The sequence below is a fragment of the Vipera berus genome, assembly GCF_964194415.1.
Source record: "Vipera berus genome assembly, chromosome: Z".
NCBI classification, from domain to species: domain Eukaryota; kingdom Metazoa; phylum Chordata; class Lepidosauria; order Squamata; family Viperidae; genus Vipera; species Vipera berus.
Genome location: NC_138205.1, coordinates 113,447,685 through 113,469,242, shown reverse-complemented (window position 1 = coordinate 113,469,242; position 21,558 = coordinate 113,447,685). Strand labels below are relative to the sequence as shown.

Genomic DNA, 21,558 nt, shown 5'->3' with positions numbered 1-21,558 from the left:
CTCAAGAAAGGTAAGCGACAATTCTAAGCCAGCACCAAATACTGTAATTCAAAACCAAACTGGCAGAGAAATAAACATTTATTTTATTAGTAATTGCAATTACAAGGAAAAGATCTTGGATTTTTAGTGTCAACAGATTAAACAATGGCTGCTAAGCTTGTAAGCCGCCCTGAGTCTTCGGAGAAGGGCGGGATATAAATGGAATTAAAATAAATAAATAAAAAATAAAATCTAAGCAGTTTGGGGCTTGCTTAATTTTTGGATTGAAGAACCCCAGGAAATTTCAGGCTAGTAATCTAGACAGGAAATTGAAAAGAATCCTAGTGGAAAGCAAGAACAATTCACATCTAAGAATCATGTCCAGAAACTTTCCAAGGATGAGCTTGACTTCAGAGATATTTTATTTTTTTCCTTTGCTTTACAAAGTACAAGTAGTTCTCAACTTACGACCACAATCAAGCCCAAAATTATGTTGCTTAAGTGAGAATTTTTTTAAGTAAGTATTGCTGCGCTTTATGACTTTTCTTGCCACATTTGTTTGGTGAACCACCACAGTTGTTAAATTAGTAACATGGTTGTTAAGTGAATCTGGTTTCCCCATTGGCTTTGCTTGTCAGAAGGTTACAAAAAGTGATCACCTGACCCAGGGACACTGCAACTGTCATAAATGTGAGTCAGTTATCAAACATCTGAATGTAAATCATGTGACCATGGGAATGCTGCAGCGGTCAAAACTGTGAAAAATGGTCATAAGTCGCTTTTTTTCAGTGCCATTGTAACTTTGAAGTGTTGTAAATTGAGGATTACCTGTAATATGAATGTGCTACTCTAAGACAGTATGAGGATTACTTTAGACAGCTTCCCAAAATCTATATTTTCCAATTTGGCAACTCAAAGAATTCTCATCATGCCCATGTTGGCTGTGGGATTTTAAATCCACACACTACAAATTTGTCACTGTTAGGAAACACCGCTCTTGAATCTATTGAATAAGGAAACACAACGACATAGCTTTACAAAACTATAGGGGGGAGATCTGGACAATTAAGCTAAGTGAAAAGTCAAATGTTTAGTTTTTGATACAATGATTTATTTGGAAATATTTCAATTAATTTCATATAATGAGACAAAGAAGAGAACGAAATGAAATGAGAAATGTGTACTGCTTCCAAGCACTGAGCAACAATGAAGAAGGGAAATGGCTAAATTGTTCAGATGATGCAGTAATACTACTTACTGCGACCAGAATTTCCATTGCTAAGCAAGGTGGCTGATAAATGAGGATGCTTCAATGGTCATAAATGCGACGACCAGTTGTAAGTCACTTTTTTTTCAGTTCGGCTGTAACTTTAAGCAGTTGCTAAACAAATGATTGTGAGTTGAGCACCACTTCATTCCTAAAACTAAATGCAACATGGCATCAGAAGTTGAATGGATACCTTCTTTCAGGTATAGCTTTTAACACATAGTTTCAGGAGATACCCTCCTTGATAAATAAAAAGTTTTGTTATTTTTAAAAGACAAAGACAGAACTTGGAGCAAAAAATTGTCATATTTGAACTAGGAAAAATGGTGTATCATTTTCCTAACAGCCCGGGTAAATACCTGGCATTATCCCCCAAAGCTGTGAGAAATTCAGAAGAAAGGAACAGAAGATTTTGCATTAATATTTAGGTTGTTTCTGTAGTAACAGAAAATGATACTGCACTAGACATTTATTTTTCTTTGTGTGCAGATATACCTTTTCCCTCTCCTGACTATGTACAAAATAGTGCATAATTATAAATCCATATTTGTCATAGATTTTATTAGGTTCATGAATATAACCTTAGAATCGTTCAATAATATGTTTTCCTTTATAAGCTAAGAATTCTGTAAGATCCTGAGCTGAATGGCAAAAGAGCAGTTTCTAGAGGACCAACATGACCTTATCATCTCTTGTTCCTTGTTTTAGATTTTTTTTCCTATTAATTCATTTAACTAATGGACACTAATCAAGAAAAGAACCAACCGAGAATTAAGGAGAAATTTCCTAACAGTTAGAACAATTAATCAGTGGAATGACTTGCCTCCAGAAATTATGGATGCTCCAACACTGGAGGTTTTCAAGAAGAAATCAGACAACCATTTGTCTGAAATGGTATGGAGTTTCCTACTTAAGCACGGGGTTGGACTAGAATACCTCAGAGGTCCCTTCCAACTGTGTTATTCTGTTATTTGAAAACAGTTGTTTTATTAAGGAATTCCACCTTTCTTTCCTTTAATAGGGGATGGCTCTATGTTAACAAATGAAGTTCTTTTTTAAAAAAATCAATAAAGTTTCATTTTCTTTATCTCTTATAGGAATTGTCTACTCTATATCATTTCAAAACAGAGATAAAGAAATACTGAATCTTCAATGCTGTGTGCCCACTAGGTGGAGATATGACCATTATTTCATTATTTCCACGTTTACATATTCATCAGTAAAGCAGTGCAGACTGTAGATACCTTGTTATCTTTCATACAAATTAGGGGAAGGATGCCAGATAAGATGACATAGACAGAGAGTGATAAAAAAAAGCTATACTAAGGCAGAAAGGTGGCATTTGTACACCAGGGGAACTTACAGGTAAGATTATTTGAGACCTTTCAACTTTCATTCTATAGGCTTGGCTCTGCTGCTACAATAAGCATTTGTAAATATTACCATTTATATATTTTGCCTGAAGATATTTTCTTTTGTCTAAGACTGCCAAAAATTAATCCTGTAAGCAATGAATTTACCAGCTGCATACCCTAAATTCCAAATTCAAGAACTAGAAATGTCTGTCACTCAGGTCTATTTGTATAAGATTATAATACATTTAATGCTTCATGGGAAAGGCACCTCAGTGGTTGCAACTTTGCAAAAGTAATCCCCTTTCTTCTCTCTGAAAATTAAGGTAAGAAAACTCATGCCAAATATCTAGAATCAGTTGAATTTAGTTGACAGCCTAAGCGAAGTCAAGAAAATCTACATTGAGATGCTGGAGGTGAAAGCAAGTCTGAATAAAACCTATGTTTTTCTTATGATGCTGATGTCCCTAAACAAAATACAGTCAAACATAGAATCAAAACACTAAGATTTTAGCCAGATACGAAATTTAATCACATAACTGAGAAACCTATTTTCCTTGATAACACAACTTTCAATGCCTTCGTCTATTTTCAGTATCATCCTCTAAGATCCTATGATATTGTTGCCTTTTTGAAACCTATGTTTTGAAACCTACTCTAGTGATATAATAATCACTGCAACAGAAAAATCACATTTACCCAAGAAGCAAACTCCACTGGCATTTTTTTCACAAAATTCAAATATAATCTTTATGTGCCTTGTGAAGTGCAAAAACAAGACTCTTGCTATTCATGCGTATACTATCAGAAGTTGTATTGATAGTATTCAAAATACTTGTTACTTCTATCAATTGCAGCTTTATCCAGTTGACCCATCCTTGAAACATTAGTCAAGGATGATGCATAAACTTATAGTCCTGCATTAAATGAATCAGAACATGCCTTAGGTTTATGCACGTCTGTGATGGCAAGGATGAGACTAAAAGCATCTTTTAACTTTTAAGTAACTGCAAGTTCTCATTAGACACAAATTCAAGGAGCCATATTTACAATAAACTCATCAGTGAACAAGCCAGAATAATCTGCTAGACTCAGTGGTGGGATTCAGTCGGTTAGCACCACTTCGACAGAACCAGTAGCTAATTTTTTGTTGCCCAGAATGGACTTCTGGAAGCGTACCCAAACAGAGAACCGGTTATTCGCATATTAGAATCCCACCAGTGGCTAAACTCCACTTTTCTTTAAAACGTTACCTTTTCACTTACAAACCTGGGCTGCACAAAGAAGAGGGAATCAAGCTATTCTCCAAAGCACCTGAAGGCAGGACAAGAAGTAACAGATGGAAACTAGCCAAAAGGGCTGCCACAAAGAAGAGGGAGTCAAGCTATTCTCCAAAGCACCTGAAAGCAGGACAAGAAGCAACGGATGGAAACTAGTCAAGGAGAAAAGCAACCTAGAACTAAGGAGAAACTTCCTGACAGCTAGAACAATTAACCAGTGGAACAACCTACCTCCAGAGGTGGTGAATGCTCCAACACTGGAGGTTTTTAAGAAGAGATTGGACAGCCATTTGCCTGAAATGGTATAGGGTTTCCTGCCTGAGCAGGGGGTTGGGCTAGATGACCTCCAAGGTCCCTTCCAACTTCTTCTTCTTCTTCTTCTTCTTTTTCTTCTTCTTCTTCTTCTTCTTCTTCTTCTTCTTCTTCTTCTTCTTCTTCTTCTTCTTCTTCTTCTTCTTCTTCTTCTTCTTCTTCTTCTTCTTCTTCTTCTTCTTCTTATTATTATTATTATTATTATTATTATTATTATTATTATTATTATTATTATTATTATTATTATTATTATTATTATTATTATTATTAAGAAATTTCCTCACAGTTAAGGCAATTAATCAGTGGAACAACCTACTTCCAGAAGCTGTGAATGCTCCAACACTGGAAGTTTTTAAGAAGAGACTGGACATCCATTTGTCTGAAATGGTATAGGGTTTCCTGCCTGAGCAGGGGGTTGGACTAGATGACCTCCATAGTCATTTCCTCCTCCTCCTCCTCATTATTACTATCATCATCATCATCATCTTTCTAAGCTAAGAAAATTCTGGAGGGTTTTTTTTTAAAAAAAATATTGGTATGTTAATGGCTCCTTCCAAATTTTTTATTTATACCCTGACCTTTCTCTGATTCCTGGCTGACTTTGATCAACTATTTTCATTTCTGTCTGCTTTATTGAGGATTTTGGTTCTTTCACTACATATTAATAACTGAAACAGAAGAATCTGCTCCTCCTTTAAAAACATCTTTTCCCACTTCTAAGCACGTAAATATAGTATAGAAAATAAACATCTCAACAGGAAATGATGGCCTCGGTTCTTGAAAAATTCCAAAAGGATTAGGGAAAGGATGAACCAATGGTCTCACAACTTGCTTTAGACCAGAGAACTTTCCTCATTAAGTTCAGGAAAACATTCATTTGCTCTTTAATTTTATATTTTTATCATATACCACCACAAAAAGCATTAACTATAGATAGAAGGTAGAGCCACCTAGAGTTTCTAGGTGATTGTATGGTTCATACATTGATTAAATAAATAATTTATGACTTGAACAGACCATGGAGTAATTTTTTAAAAACGTAATACGCAAATTATAAAGAGCAGAAGAACAAACTGTCTTTGTGGTGTCCTTGCTGCTTTCTAAGCTTGGTGGTTTTCTTGCAGACATTTCATTACCAAACTAGATTAACATCATCAGGTGATGTTACCTAGTTTGATGAAATGTCTGCAAGAAAACCACCAAGCTCAGAGAGCAGCAAGGACACCACAGTTCAGTCATGAACTACAAATATTCTCTATTACCAACTGTCTTTCTCAAAAAGTTGAAAACCACTGTACACTCAATACCTTTTCTTATGTGGAGGGTAGCACAAGAAAAAAAACAACAAGACCAGTTTTAGGCCATACCTCTTAAAATTTGAACAATATTTCAGATCTTGCTATTGAAAGCTAATATTCAGCCAAGAAATGCAATGATTAGAAGACCAGAACTATTTAGCAGCAAAGAGGGAAGAGAGCTTGGGTGGGTTTTCATAAATTTGTTTACTCAGCTGTCAAACATTTTCTACAGAGCACCCTTTTTTTGTATTCTGGGAAATCTTTTTCCTGAATTTTATCCAACCTCCTAAATCTTCATTACCACTGAAGCTAAACCAGGCATGTGTCCCTCAAGGCAGACTGTATTCTTTCAAGTTTAATCAGTTAAGAAAGATCAGAAAGCTGGCTTTAGAAAAGTTACATGTTTTCAAGAAATACCAAGTTGATGGATTCCTTTCCATAGAGAAATTTTATCTGAGATTCTTCCATGACCAAAAAGGAATAAAGCATGAACAGACAAAGAAAATGGGCAATCTCAAGGCACTTCAAATTAGAATTAAAATAATGTAAAGAAAAGGAATCAACACAGCTGTTAAAACAAGAAGAGAAAATTGAAATACGGGGTAGACCTCTACTTGTAATCACAATTAGGGCCAGAACGTTCATCATTGTGCTCATAAGCAGAGTTGGATCCAATTTTACCACCATTAAGCACCAACTCATTCTTCTGAATGGGTATATTTTTCTGAAAATTGGCAAAAAAGGTCATAAATCATGATCCCATGACCACAGAACACTGCCAGCACTCATAAGACCCAGATTGTTGGGGGCAATTAAGCTGACTTTGTAATAATGCCGCTGGGGTGTGTGTGAAAGCCCTAATAAGCAGGCATATACATAGAATGAAGGCTACTGCTAAGCTTGTAAGCCGCCCTGAGTCTTCGGAGAAGGGCGGGATATAAATGGAATTAAAAATAAAAAAAATAAAATAAAAATAAATGTGAGCCAGCTGCCAAACACCCTAACTGAGATCACATGAACATGGGCAGAACAGTTGTATGTGTGAGAACTGGTAATAAGTACAAGGACTGGATTTTTTCCAGTAGTGTAGTAAACTTTGGATGTTAACTGAACAAATGGCCATAAACTGAAGATTTCCTATAGTGCATGATCAGACTGTAATGTACCCAAATCTAGATTTTCAACTGTAAAAATTGTTCAAAGTTCAGAGGGAAGAAATAAATATTCATTTGATAGGCATATAAATGATGTCTTTTTCTGAATTACAGTAGAAGAGTAGGTATATCTTTTCCCAGGAGGAAATATTTCTTTTTTGAGACTTCCTTCAAAACAATACTGACTCTACTATGTCCTAGGAGCATTTAAATGAGTACCATATAGGCAGAAACCTGGGTAATAATTAAAGTATCATGATAATATCTTTCCAGAATCCAGGTAAGACTAACATTATTAATATGAATTTACTCCATGCATTAGATCTAGTCTTAATATTTTGAACGTTGAAAAACACAGCGCTAACATAACTCTGACAGCTGCTGCTAGAATGACTTAGACCCACACAATGCTCACCTATTCTGGAAAACAATGGAGATATTTGTGGGAAAAATAATGTAAGATACAGAAATATTAATCCTCAGGCTATTAAGTCCAATATTATTCAACATAATTCACGATTTCATGAGTTTTTAATTTAAAAAAACCAGACTTTTACTCCCAATTTAGTATGCTCTGAATGTGGTTTTTCTAAAAGAAAAATAGAAATAATCAAATAGTTGGAGAAATTCTGGTTGATCTTTATCATCCTTAGATACTTTCAAGATATGACAAAATAGAGCACTCCAAAATTTGAATTACAGCTTCTATAATTGTAGTCTGAAAAGCTAACATCCAAAGATTGTGAAACTGGCATTTAAGACATCAGAGTAGGACATCACATCACACAATACAAACACATGGTTAAAATGAATAAGGACGGAAATGCCAGGAAACCCCATCTAAGTGGCTGGAGGTCCATCTGGATATAGATTCACCAACAACTTGTGGCTTGAATCAGAATTCTTTCTTATTCAATGTGCTTCTAGGAAACTCAAATATCCTCTAATTAATGAGCAGAAAGCAAATAAATAATTCATACAACCTAAAGTTCCAATATATTATTCTTGATAGTCTCTTTTTTCACTATCAGGATACAGCACTACCCAAGGGTACAGTAAGCATTTCACGCAATAGCAAGATGCAGACAGGAGTTGTGACATACTCCAGCAAGACAGCTCAATAGTAATGAACATGGATGCAAATTCACCTTATTTAATGATGCAATTCTACTTACGTACATCATTGGGATTTGGATTCAATAAACAATTGGCCCAATTCACTGAACATTTATTGTTTTCTTTAAAATCTAAAATCTAAATTTTACTTCTAAAATCCATGTTTTAGACTATTTAAATCTTCTAAGAGGGAGTCAAACCGTGAACCACAAACATCCTCCAGTCCAGAACTGATTCTATTCAAAGCACAATCAATATCCAAATAAATAAATAGAACAAGTCCAGAGTAGGATTTTTGTCTACTGAAGCATATCATCTGCTCAGTTCATGGGTGTAACTAAATACCCAATGAATTCTAAATTTATTTTCTTGAGCTTGTATTTGGTTTTACTTTGCTCAGGGCATTTCTATTTACTATAAATGCCAAAATCATTACACAAATCTGTGCTATAGACTTTTGATTAATACAGCTTTGTTTAAAGAAACTGAGGAGATAGGGGAGAAGAGAATAAGCACATATGTGCATGTAAAGAAAAAGCAAATAGAGGAAGAGAAACGCAAGGTAATCAGTGGCATATAACAAAAAAACAAAATATAATCAAAGCTGAAAAAGTAGCTTCATCCATTTATCACATGGTTATTCAAATAGTGTTGACTATAGTTCAATGATAGATCATATTCTTTGAATGAAGATTATTGGATTCAATCTATGGCATATCTAGGTATAATTGGAAAAGATATCTGGCTCAAGTCTAGTGAATAAATGCCAAGTGACATGAATCTTTCCCACTGGCCATTCCCAGAATGTGTCCCCAGAATTCACAATCAACAAGGCTTGATGATGGATGCATGTTTTCACTCTTACATTTGACACCAATTGCAAATGGTCACAAGGGAAATGCTGGCTAATATTAAAATCTATAGAGATGCAGTTTTATACCCCAATTAAGATCTATCAGGGATGACTGAAGAGAGGTGGAAACAGGAGCATTGCAACTACTATGGTCACTGCAGATCATATTGACAAGTGCAAAATACAGAGATGATACGATTCCTATAGAAAACTAACACTGTATAATTCAAAGTAAGGATCAGTGATGTATAAAACCTTAAACAGCTTAGAACCTATCTATCTATGGCAATGTTTCTCAAGCTTGACAACTTTAAGATGTGTGTATTTCAGTTCCCAGAATTCCCCAATGAGCATTAATTTGCCTTTTCAGAAGATAGCTCAGCTGCCAGAGATTCAACTATCTGCTATACAGAATTTAAAATATCCTAGAAAGTTAATATAAACAGATTTCTTGTAACAAGCTTTTAATAATAATTACAGTAATAGCAAAATTATTTAAAGCATGTTATTGATCTACATATCAATTTTATTAATGCAATAGATATTTTTACTAATGTAACCCACACCATCATTGTCAAGCAAATAGATATGAGTATAAATTTAATGAATGAATGAATGAATGAAACAATTTTACAAATTGTGAAGCATTGCATTTGTATGAGGCTATTTGTGTTCATTTGTTAGGGTTTTTTTTAAAAAAAGAAAACTATGTATTTGAAAATAGTGGCTAGTTACATAGGGCTCACATTATTATTATTTTTAAAATTAAAGTTTATAATCTGTTAAATGCATGGCAATAAATGTATTAATACATACTGACAAAAAGATAAGCCCAAAGTGTTCCAAGCAATATCATGTGAAAATGAAACCTGGATTAATGGAAAGATAGAATGAAGAAAAATAAATGCCTTAGAGTAATGATGCTGGACAAAATTTGGGAAGAATACTTTGTGGACTTCAGCAAGTCATAAAAGGGCCACGTTTGAAGACCCCTGATGTAAAATAAAACCAAACTGCATTGCAATCATATTTATAGCCTTGGTGGAGCAGTGGGCTAGTGCCTCCTTAAGTAACACCAGCTGCCTGCAATTAGTGCAGGTTCAAGTCCCACCAGGCTCAAGGTTGACTCAGCCTTCCATCCTTCCGAGGTAGGTAAAATGAGGACCCAGATGGTTGGGGGCAATTAAGCTGACTTTGTAATAATGCCGCTTGGGGTGTGTGCGAAAGCCCTAATAAGCAGGCATATACATAGAATGAAGGCTACTGCTAAGCTTGTAAGCCGCCCTGAGTCTTTGGAGAAGGGCGGGATATAAATGGAATTTTAAAAAAAAAGAAAACCTAAAGGCATTCCAAAAAGAACTACAAAAGATAAATTTAGAGTCATATCCAACTCTAGGGGGCGGTGCTTATCTCTGTTTCCTAGTTGAGGGAGCTGGTGTAGTTCAAATACATTCTCGTGATCATGTGGCTAGGCATGACTATACGCTGAGGCGAATGGAGCGCTGTTACGTTCCCACCAAAGTGGTATCTATTTATCTACTTGGCATTTTCATGCTTTTGAACTGCTAGGTGGGTAGGAACTGAGGCAGGAACGGGAGCTCACCCTGTTACATGGCACTCGGGTCTTGAACCTGTGCTGTCCAGCTGATAAGCTCAGCATCTTTAACCATTGAGCCATTGCACCCCCTTCAATAATGAAGTTGTGCTTGGACCTGATATGCAAAGACAAGAAGCAACAGATGGAAACTAACCAGGAAGAGAAGCAACCTAGAACTAAGGAGAAACTTCCTGACAGTTAGAACAATTAACCAGTGGAACAACCTGCCTCCAACACTGGAAGTTTTTAAGAAGAGACTGGACAGCCATTTGCCTGAAATGGTATAGGGTTTCCTGCCTGAGCAGGGGGTTGGACTAGATGACCTCCAAGGTCCCTTCCAACTTATTGTTGTTGTTGTTGTTGTTATTGATGCTCCTGCTGTTGAAAAAGTTAAAGGCAATCCAAAAAGGTAGCTAAATACAGGTAGTCCTCAACATATGACCATAAATGAATTACAGTTAAGTCATGGTTGTTGTTAAGCGGGTCACCTTGTGATCACTCTCTATTTTATGACCTTACGTGAATGTCATGGTTGTTATATAAGTCCATTTTCCCCAATGGACATGATTTGCTCAAGACCAGAAGTAAATTCTGGAAACCCCCCCAAAATTGCAGACAAATGACTGTAAATACGAGCCACTTGCCAAGGCCCAAAATACGAATACATGACATTGGAGGGGGAAGCACAGCCATCATCACTTAAAAACAGGTTTTAAGTACTCCAGGAAGGTTCATTGTAACTTTTAACAATTGCTAAGCAACCGGTCATTAAATGAGGAGTATCTGCATTATCCTTGGTGATATGAACTGGTGATATAAGCTTAGGTAAAAGGTAAAGGTAAAGGTTCCCCCACACATGCGTGCTAGTCGTTTCCGACTCTAGGGGCCGGTGCTCATCTCCGTTTCAAAGTCGAAGAGCCAGCGCTTGTCCGAGGACATCTCCGTGGTCATGTGGCCGGCATGACTAACACGGAACGCTGTTACCTTCCCACTGTAGTGGTCCCTATTTTTCTACTTGCATTTTTACGTGCTTTAGAACTGCTAGGTGGGCAGAAGCTGGGACGAGTAACAGGCGCTCACTCTGTTACGCGGCACTCGGGATTTGATCCACCAAACTGCCGATCTTCTGATCGACAAGCTCAGTGTCCTAACCCACTGAGCCACCGCATCCCTGATATAAGCTTACAGGAATTCAAAGAAGCAATATTAACAGATAACCTTAACATCCAGTCACAAAGACTGAAAAACGTACTGCAGGAAGATATTGAGAAGGATTATTTCTGAATTTTGGTAAAAATGAAAACTCCTACTGTGAATCCATTAATATTTAAAATATAGTTTTGCTGGTTCTGAAAGATTTTTCTTGAGTTTTACTGTTCTTTATATACATTTCTAAATTTCTTTTATGTTGTTGTAATTTTAGTCATGCTAAGCTTTTGGCATAAATTTTAACCTATTTCCTCTTGTAAGTGTTGTAATGCTTTTTATCTCATTTCTTAAATAGTTATATTTGAAGAGTATTCAAAGCAATTAGGAACTGCTGACTGCTAAATGAAAAGTTTCTGCTGTTTTGCAACGAGAAGTTTTGTACAACTAATTTCTGAATAAAATTGGCTCATAACTATGTTGCCCAATGGACAAATACCAGCTGTTCACAAATGTATCTTTCCCAATAAAATATCAAGAATGTTGGTGAAATAGTCATGAGTGAGAGATTTCTACAATAGTCACCCATAAAGTATTTCCTTCCAAAATACTAAGATAGGCAATTCAATCAACATTTCTTGAGTAAGAACAGAGATATCATTTCACTGCAATAAGTAAATAATTACAATAAACTCCCTGGAGGCAGTTCCAGAATATGTATACAAATGAAAAAAAAATACACAGAAGCTTAGGCCTGTGCTAGAGACAGCAGAGGAAACGAGCTTTTGAATTATAAAATACATGTTAAGTTCAGGCTGATGCTAAGTCTTTAGATCTTATTTGGGTCAAGACTCCCAAATAAGAAAGAAATAAAACTTAAAAGGCTGTTCCAAGTACAAGATGCATTTCATCCATAATAGGAAGTCAACTTAATTTAGTGGTTAACGATCAGGTAAGAAACCAGGAGACGGAGTTCTAGTCCCACCTTCGGCATGGAAACCAGCTGAGCTGTTGTGGCGAAAACAGTAGGAGGAAGGAGTATTATTTATGTTCACCATTTGAGTTACTTAATAAAGTAATAAAGGATAAATAGATACATTGATAGATACATTGATAGATAGATAGATAGATAGATAGATAGATAGATAGATAGATAGATAGATAGATAGATAGACAGACAGACAGACAGACAGACAGACAGACAGACAGACAGACAGACAGACAGACAGATGGTCAACCAGCAGCTCCAGCAAGATTGAGCATATAGGTTAACAGTGCTACACAATCTCTTTTTTATCAATTAACTGGGAAAGACTGAGATAGGAAAGATGATGCCAAAATCCTGGGGGTTTTTTTGCCACTACAGACTAAAATCTCTCTCTTCCTCCAGTATGAAGCACTTCAGAAACTTTAATTCAATTAAGTTCAACTGTGTGTAAAAGAAAAGGCAGAAATATACTGTTCCAATAAAGAATATTTCTGGCTCAGGGTTTAACTCTGGAATCCTTTGTGCTCTATAAGCTTGGCTGTTTGCTTGCAGACATTTTATTACCCAACCAGGTTCGCATCACTGATGATATTACCTGGCTGGGTAATAAAATATCTGCAAGCAAACAACCAAGCTCAGAGAATACTAAAGATTTCACATGACTTTACTGTGTCACACTATTTACATAGTATGCTTCATCTAGTCAGCCTCCAACCCAGCCAATTTTGTTTACAGATAGTTTAAGCATTTCACAATTCAGAGTGTCTCAATATTTTGAATCTGAAACATGTTGAGGTTGAAATGGCTCATTCTGGAGCCCTTCCAAATTCAGACTTATTCTGAATTCAGAACTCCAGTTTCAAACCCCAAAGAGTCCAGAAAAGTAGTAACAACTCTTTTCAAACTCAGAATAATTGCTACTTAAAATAATATTAGGAGCATTCCACTTCCTCTGGTATTATTTAGCACACCATAAGCCATAAGTTTACTAAGAACTGGCAAAATTTTGTTACCTCCCCAACCTCTTTTCCACAAGCAGACAGTAGTGGATACAGTTCAGATAGTTGTAGACAAGAGAAAGTATGTTTTAGATCTCCAACTTTTCATAATGCTTTCTGTAATGGAAAGGCTTCATTTTCCTGCCACTTTTTATATTCACTCCTTAATTGGAGGACTGATTAAGATGGGATTTTGAAAAACATCCCATACTTAACTGAGCTTAGCAAGACAGAAGATTGAAAAGAGCAATTTGACGTTTATGAAGTCAAACAACTCCATCTAGATATGAATACCTCTCCTGCCTTATGGCTGACTGATTTATGGTGTTCACACAAGGTGTTAACCTTATTATTTACAACTAATTGCAAACATGATAATGTATGAGCCAGCTTTTAATTTATGTAAAATTATCTGGCACCCATATGTCTCTCTTTACATCAGGGCTGAGTCTGATATGGTTTCCAAGTATTTGTATCAAGCAACCTCGTTGAAGAGACTCAACTTTGAACAATATTACGAGTTGATAGCTCAACATCTAGAACTCTAATCTTTGTCACTGATAGAATAGAATAGAATAGAATAGAATAGAATAGAATAGAATAGAATAGAATAGAATAGAATAGAATAGAATAGAATAGAATAGAATAAAATAGAATAGAATAGAATAGAATAGAATTCTTTATTAGCCAAGTGTGCTTGGACAGATGAGAAAAAGATGAAAAGGATAATAATAAAACAGTCATACTACATGGATAAATATCCTTAGACATACAGTAAGACAGTACTGTCATAGATCAGTGTCCAGCAGAGTCACTACATATTGATTATAAAGATATCTAAGGATTAGCAGCTTCTTCTCGATTTCTCCTTTCTGATAATCAGAGATTTCTTATTTATTGCATGGGACCAGAGTCCATTCTGTTAAGAAATTGTCTGATGGCTTCTCATTGCATGACTGCGTTAAAGGCATAATCTGTGCTGCCTGCTTTGCTATATTGAAGGCACGTGTTTGAAAAACAGGTGCTAATCAGTTCCTATGAAGCTCTATATACTTCATTTAACTTCTTGCCTGCTTACCATTTCTCTTTAACCAGACAATTAAGTGTATTTTCTAAGTTGCTTGTTTTTGCAGTTTAGTCTGCCACTGTAATCTATCAAACACTATTAAATATTGCAATAGGTACTGCATTATAACATTACTCATTTGACAAATCATTTTTGATTGCCAAATCTTAATACATACTCATTATCAAAGCACTTCCAGAATTAATAAACTTTTTAAAAATTATTCTAGCCATTTATAAGCCTGCTCTACCAGGAGCCGGATAAGCAATTAAATTGGTTGAAACAGAAATCAGAGCACCAGCATAGCTGAAATTACATATGTGAAAGCAGCTGAGGGTGCTATACAGAGAAAAATTGTGAAACAGCTGGGAAACGCAAAACACTTTTGGGCATGCCATAATCCAAAATAATGCTGCATGTTTAGAGGCACACACACCATGAAGCAAGGGTAACAAGCAGCCAACTCAAGCCTGGCGCATGCACTCCAGCTGTTCCTTACTTCAGCCCATGCGCAAGTAGCTACAACAAGAGATTGTAAAACAAATCGCTTAATCCTCAACATCAAAGAAAGCAGTTCAGTTACTAATACATGCAAGATTCCCCTTAAATTCATTTTGCTGAATATTAATTACCGGATACTTACTGATCCGAAATAACTGGACGTACTTTAAAAAGACACAAAAGAGAATGTGTACATATCCAGTTTTGCATGTACAGGTATAAGCCTCAAAATTTGAAAAGCAGCAACTGAATATTGTACCTTATGATGCAATGTGCTCTACCTGGACCAGAAAAACCCAGCTTAATCTTTGTTTCGCCTGGAGATTCAAGTAATCTCTACATATGATCCTATGAGCTGTCTTGAGGAAGGACAGGATAAAAATGCAATTTTTTTAAAAAAGGACGAGATCTCAGAAGAAGGATAGAGTGGAAAAGGATAGATGGAAATCCAGCCATTTCATCAATGGAGGAGGATTTCCATTTATTAAGTGATATTTGAATTTGAATAATATTTTAAGCATATCTATGTTGTTCCTGATCAGTGTACACACTGATTACTGGAAAATAATTTATAAATGCATGTCGCCCAATGGTGCATGGCATCTGATTTCTATAGGTAAAAAATCTGCATTCCCATCCATTTTTTCTGCAATATTTCCTTTCCTAAGAACAGTAAAATCCCAAGATATTTAGACAGAAGATCTCATTTTAATTCCAAATAGAATCACTGTATATTCAACTTAAATAATCTATAGAATCTTCAGAATGTGTCTTTATTTCTGCATCTCAAAAACAGAAATAAAATCAATACACTCTGTTTTGTTGCTAAAGTTTTAGGAAGGATTGTTTTTCCAAAGAAATTTTAAACACACTGTGATTTTTCTTCTTGTTGTTTAAATATAAACAGAATAGTCAAACACGTTCTTTAAATCCATTCCATTTATAAACAGTAATACCTTTTTGTTAAAAACCGAAAGATTGAAGAATAGCTTTTAGCAAAGCATTTCAGTTTCTACACATTGGTTTAACTCAACTTATGTAGCTTCAGTTCTTGGTTTGGAATCTCATGGGAACCCGCAATTCTAAGTAAATTGTATGAACCATTATCAAAATTACTTAAGTGAAGTAGCTCTGCCTTACCTTGATCATACCATGGAATTTTTAGAAAAAAATAAGATCTGCAGGAACAAACTTAAGATTATAAATCAGTTGTTTGCTATCATTTCAAAAGCCAGGATCAGAGCATTAAAATGTATGAAGACCATAAAGTCTTTTTACAGCACTCTAAGCTGTTCCCCTAGCACAAACTGCTTCATTTACCCATATTATTTAAATTTGCCAGACCAAATTTAGTAACCAAATTCAGTTCACTGTATCTAACAGTCAGCTTTTAGAAATACAGTGATGACTAGACAACCACCAGAAAACCAATAGCTTTCTCTAATCCTTCACAAATTTTAGTTCTTTGCATTACACTTTCACTATGTTGCTCAGTAAGACATTAAGGAATCTTACATCTTAGTCAGTTACTTATAAGTAAATCTTTCCCAATTTACAATTAAATGTGTAATTAAGACTGCATTTCCATCTATAAGTGGGCAGCCAAAGTAAGTAAACATTTAACATGAACAAGACTGAAATGCTGATGATTAAAAAAAAATTAAGATCTTAGGGTAGATAGGAGACTATTCTTAACTATGACATTTGTCACTTCCAGGCACTGCTTTTGGATGTTATTCAGCTTAGCTAGAACACTTTGCTTACAAAATAGTTTTGAACAATTCAGACTTCAACCCAGTCTATACTTAGCACCACAGTAATTGTAGAAGTTCAAACTGAAGTGATTCAAAACAAACAGGATATTAACATGGGGAAGAACTAGTAACCTGACACCCAGTTCTTTTCTACTCACAGCTAAACAACACCAGTACACACACACACAAACCCCTACGAACAGTTCACCAGTGTCCAGCAGCAAAATATAAAACAAATGAAATATTGTACATTGCAAATATTCTGCATAACTTATAGCAACACATGTAAAAATATTTAGAAATATTTCCATTCATATAACTTTACATATTTGTCCTTTTCAATGAAGTGATCATGGTTTTCTGACCAAGGAGGATGATATAAATGTTCAGACATTAGTTAACATTATAGCTTGAAGATTAAGCCATGTACAATGAATGACATTAAACATGTGGCTTGCTTTTAGAAGATATTTACCAGAGCAGCAAGTTTTAACTGACAGTGTGATTAGTTATGATAAAAGCTATAGCAGCAATTCACACTGTGAGTTTTTCCAATCCCAAACTTCTCATCAGATTCCAAGAAGATAAGGCTTAACATCTGGTGAATTCCCAAGGGCCTGCAGGCTTCTGTATACATGAGGGGGGAAAAATGGAAAGGGCTTTCATTGCAACTACTCTCACTGAAAATTACCTTTTAAGAAAGCCCAATAGATAGGGGGGGGGCCTTTGAAATGTATAGGAGAGGCAGTTTGATGTAGTGGTTAAGGCACAATGCTAGAAACCAGGAGACTGTGAGTTCTAGTCCTGCCTTAGGTACAAAGACAGCTGGATGACCTTGGGCCAGTTATTGTCTCTCAGTCCTAGGAAGGAAGCAATGGCAAACTACTTCTGAAAAAACCTTGCCAAGAAAACTGCAGGGCCTAGTCCATGTAGTTACCACAAGTCAAAAACTGAAGACAAGCGGGCTTATGTACGCATGCACGCACACACATACATATACAGTGTAAGATCATCCAGGGCTTTAGCCTCATCAGAAGTAAGAGTATACAGTAACTGTCCTCTGCTTTTGAACAATTTAGCAAGCCAATATACTTTAATCCTGGAAGAGTTTTATAGAGAAAGCCAACTAGTTCCCTAACCATTCTCTTCACCTACCAACATTGACTTTCTTCTTCCGAAAGGACTTTGGCCTGAAGATCCGGCTGCAATTTCTAGCACAACTGCAGATTTTAGTTTCACCCAGTGCTTCCCAAACTTGGCTAAATTATCCCAAAACTGGGTAAAAATAGTCTTTCTTTGGATAACAACCCACAATGACACTGTCCAACTACAAGAAGGGCATTTAAACAGTATTTTACTTACAATGAGTAAAAAAAGGGCTTTCTGATAAATGGTTTTGTGTAATATGAAGGAAAAGGTTTGGGAAGCTCTGGTTGCGGTTTATCATTCCTTCATTTCTGTAACTATTTGCACTAAAATCATTGACAATTCTCAGTCATCCAGGCAAAGATGTCTGTAGGTTGAGCCATGGCAACTGGACTTTCTTATCCATTTTGGTTTGCAGCGTTTCATTGCTTTCATCCAAATAGCTTCTTCAGATTACTTGGATCTATTTGCACTATTTGGATCTGTTTCCACTACTTGATGTATTTGCACTGAATGCTATCAGAGCCACAAATGTGGCCATATGAAGGCCTTCAGCAAGGAAACACCAGTTTAGGTAAATACTCCCTAAGTTTTTTGTTTTTCAGGCGTGTTTCTTTTTTCCTTTCTTCTTGAGTTATAAGGACATTTTAAGTGGATGGCTAGGCATTTATGTCATTCGCTGCTCTGCTCACTTTTAAGACATGCCTGTCATGCCACAGGTAAATAAGAATATGGAAAGATTTTGGAGTCTGCATTTATTGAAGAATTTGCTAATATGTGGGCCATACATACAAAAATAACATTTGGATAGGCAACTACAGTAATGTATCGAAAACCCTTTCATCGTTGGCTTCCAGATGAAGATAAAACCCTTTTTTCACAGAATTTTTAATTGGCATTTATTCTTGTTATTATTACAGCTAAAAGAAATGAGAATCAGAAACACATGTTTCTATATTGAACTGACTAATTCTTAGTCTTGGAAAGAAACACAGGATAAGATTTACCTTTCAAAAAACAAAGCTTCTTAGTTTGTATGTCCTTCATCAAATCAGCCGTCCTTTTAATTATAACAAAATAGATACCCTGAGTTTTCCCACATTCACTTCATTTCACTGGCTCTATTCCAAACAGGACAATGATATTGTTGAACTGCAACTCCCAGCAGCACCAGCCAACATGGCCAGTGATGAAAAAGGCTAAAAGATAGACTTTGGCCATATTTGGAAGGCATCTCTGGTTGAAATTAAATCCTTTTATGGGACACCAGACCAAAAGTTATACTTCAAGGTTTTATCTCTGAATTTGGGAATTGCACTGTGCTTCTTTTATTTATGTTGTCTGCTATAAGAAATAGCATGGGCATTAGGAAAGGCAGAATGAAAAACTTGTGTCAGCCAAAGATATTTTACAGGTTATTTAAGGGAAGAAAGGGGATAAAGAGTGTGAATTTGATCCTTTAAGAAGTTTCTACTTACACCAAAAGAAACATTTCTGAGGTCCGACTGCTGTGCAGAACAGGCAAGCTGAAAATGTGTCAGGCTAAAGATTTTCCAACTCTGGCTTGTGCATTCTGCAGAATCAAAAACTATCTGGATTACATTTTTTAGCAGCTGGATGCATTTCTAAAACTTAAATCTGAAATATTCTGTACATCTGCCTATGTATACAGTTAAAATGAACTGAATTCTAAAATTTTTAATCTATCCATGGCCAAAAATAACTAATGTTATGTTAAGCAAAGATTTGTTTAACATTTAGTATCCTTTTTCCTGAAAGTTAATCCTTTTCTCTTAACACTGCTCTGTTCCTGAACATAAAACCAAATATATCCCTGCAGTTGAATAATAGGAAACGTTACTATTATTCAAGACAGCCAGCTTGTAAAGCACTTTAAGTTTAAAACCTACCCAGTTTTATAAAAACATAGTGTGCAAAGTTTAAAGAGAGTCTCCTTAGATTCAGTGAGAACAATCTCAAAAGGATGCTTGGACAAAAGCAAAAATTGTAACAGGACTTAGTTTATATTTAAGATAATTGCTGAAAAGAGAAAACCCATTGAAAACACTCCAAAGCAGTAGATAAAAATATAAACAAACAGACTGAAGCTTGTTTAACTTTCATCTGGCCTGTGCACTGATGCAATGAATCATTTTAGACTCTGGGTTGAATGGTTTTTATGGGGCCTTAGGCAGCAACATGTATTGTTATTTACTTCAAAATGGAGAAGGGAGACAGCATTGCTACCCTCGAGATATTTTCCCTCACCTTCTATTGCGCAGAAGGATGGATTTTTACGCTATTTCCCCCCCTTTGGACCCGCTGATAAGCCTATTAAAGGGAGCTCGCTCCCTATCAGAAACAAACAAAACTTGGCATCCCATGTGAGACTCGACACCGCGCTGTCAGCTGGCTTCCAAGAACATGTTGCTGTTACTTGGTTGACAGAAAGCAAGACACAACAGAGCAATTAATGGAATTACCAGGGCTATAATATTGCGCCCGTAGCACCTCTTTAGCGCAAAGCTGCTTCTCTGCAAGTGGGCGGATGTGCACTGTCCCCGGAAGCCAGGCAATTCATGCCCTGGAAACCAGCTTCGCTTCCAGCCCGGGAGCTTTTCAACGGCAACTGGAGGAGATTCCACTACCTGGCAATGCATAATAGCCCTCCCTGCCCCCCCCCCCAAGGGTGGACTTCTCAATGGGCTTCGGTAGCCTCCACTCCGAGCGAACTACCTTCCTTGTTTCTCCAGCGGTGCCTTGCGAAACCATCTTGACCTTTACCTTTGCCTCCCCTTCCCCCCAACCTGGCCTCTTTGCACACAACCTGGCCTCTTCCTTCTCCTGAGGGGGAGCGTTATTTACCGCCTCGCGGCGAAGAAAAGCGCAAGAAAGTCCCTGAGCCGGAAGAGCCACGTTACCTGTGTGCCCCTGGCTGCCAAACGAGCGCGGACGTCCGCCACCTGTCTTGCTCCAGCTCCCCTTGCGTCCCGACCCCAGCTGGCCAAAGACGGGCAAGCGCGCGACTTGCCCAACAAAGGAGAAACTTCTGCGAACCGCGCGCGGCGGCGGCGGCTAAGCAGGCAAGGAGCGCGACCAGCTGGCGGGGGCGGGAGGCGCGCGGGCGCCCAATGGGAAAGTTCGGCTGGTGTAGGAAATGCTGCTACTGCCGGTGCTGCCGCCAACCTGGCCCGGTTGGAGGAGAAGCTGCTCCGACCGCCGGCAGCAGCAGCCCCGAACTGTCTGACCCCGGGCGGGCAGGAGCGCCAAGGAGTGACTTCGCGCTGGGACGGAAGGGGAGGGCTGCCGTCTCCGCCGCACCCTTGTCCGCCACACAGCACAGCACAGAGCGCGGAGAGAGCTGGAAACGCTTCCTCCCGGTGGGGGCGGAGACCAGGGGCGCCCGGTCTCCCCCTTCCCGGCTCTGAATCAGGAAGAGAAAGAAAGGCGAGGCTGATCAGCTGCTACTCCGCCAGAGGGTTAATTTTATTGGGCAGCTCCCAGCCCTCGAGTCGGGAGAGAACAAAGGGTTGCTTTGGGGCATGTCAAGAGCGCTTTCCCAGTTAGTGAAAGTAGCTTTCTAGCGCTGGGAGAGTCCCCCCTTAATTCTTCTCGGGTAGATTCACCTCCGAAGCCCTTTCGTTTAGGAATTACGCCTCAGGAAAAGAGATCTTAGAAAGGCTTTAAGTTGGCTTGCTTAGCTGCTTTGAAAAAGTTCAGCAGAGTCAGAAAGGGTTAATATTTCTAAAGT

The 21,558-nt window shown here is 37.3% G+C and overlaps 1 protein-coding gene across 1 annotated transcript in view; it reads right to left on the bottom strand.

Annotated features, from left to right (window-relative positions):
- Window positions 1-21,037, bottom strand: part of SVIL (supervillin) — a 180,487-nt gene extending 159,450 nt beyond the window's left edge. The window contains exon 1 of the mRNA XM_081345238.1: window positions 20,729-21,037. The gene's annotated coding sequence lies outside the window, so the exon portion shown is untranslated. The remainder of the gene's footprint in view (window positions 1-20,728) is intronic.
- Window positions 21,038-21,558: the final 521 nt, after the last annotated feature.